Source organism: Hippocampus bargibanti, linkage group LG09, assembly GCF_051943395.1.
Source record: "Hippocampus bargibanti isolate YZ-2025 linkage group LG09, ASM5194339v1, whole genome shotgun sequence".
Lineage (NCBI taxonomy): Eukaryota > Metazoa > Chordata > Actinopteri > Syngnathiformes > Syngnathidae > Hippocampus > Hippocampus bargibanti.
In genome coordinates this window covers 9253744-9255000 of record NC_142742.1, presented here as the reverse complement: position 1 = coordinate 9255000, position 1257 = coordinate 9253744, and positions in this window count along the sequence as shown.

Sequence of the window (1257 nt, the reverse complement as noted above, 5' to 3'; positions counted from 1 at the left end):
TATTTATTTGTTTATTATTATTTTTTATTTTTTTATTTTATTTTATTTTATTTTATTTTATTTATTACTTTCATCCCCATGTTGTGTGTAATAAGACATAAAGAAATTAATAACCAGTGAATTTAGTAATTCAGGGTTCACGGTATCTGTTTGGAGTCAGAGACAGATGGAGGAAAGCACACTGACTGGGAGGTTTCACGAGGTACAAGCGTACAGCTTATCAGGCGGTCAGTTAGCACGTGAACTTGGGGCTAAAGACGTGCGCGGTTCATGTTTTGTCATATCGATCACGCCACGCATTGTGAGAGCGACAAGCACAAGCGTGGAAATGCTTTCTCACTTGAAAAAAACAATCTGTACAGTATGTGTACGGATGTTAGCAACAGCAGCTGTGTGACTGGATGAGATGCTAACCAAGCTAACGGCTAACAATGGAGACGCTTTCTTCATTCATTTGTTCACACCTTATTACCTCCATTAGCTTACGGGAACAAGAACCATAAAAGCTACACGACTCCTTAAATGTTTGTGATATTGATGGAATTTCGTTTTAAAAAATGCCCTATATATTTTTAGTCAAATGCAAACCACCAATAAAAATGAGTTAAAGTGTCCCAAAACTACTTCAAAATGACCCCGGAAATTGCGAGTTTCAGAAGGTCCCGCCCCCTTGTTCGTGACGTCACGCCACGACGTCTTCGCCTTGCTCGAGAATCAAAACAATGGCTTCAGATTTGGAGAAGATGCATTCTTGTTACTCATCCAGTTATGAATATGATTCAAATAGTTCTGAAGAGGAAAGCATAAATGTTTGCAATCGATGAAAGAAGTACTTGCGTATCAATTCGAGCCATCAGGACTCCAATGTAGCGTCCCAGAAAATGCACAAGATGGCGCCCAAGCTCCGTTGGAAATGGGCTGATTTGTCTGCTGGTAATTTGTGTCAACTAGTATCAAATAGTAGTCTTGGTGCAACACACAACGATTCACCATCGCGTTATTTATGTGTTTTCCTTCTAATTTCGCCATCAACACGAAGTTTTCAGACCAAACAAAGTACCTAAAATGCATTGTGTGTCGCTTTCTCGGTCAGGGGCGTTCCAGACGTGACGTGACGTCAGATCAGGCATCGTCATCAACTCAAAAACAAGACTTCCTGAATATTCAGTGCGAGTCTTAAAACGTAAAATATAGCTATATGCCGTGGAATCTTTGTAAAATACGCTCAGTAGAAGTCATTTCAAGAGATTTTACAAA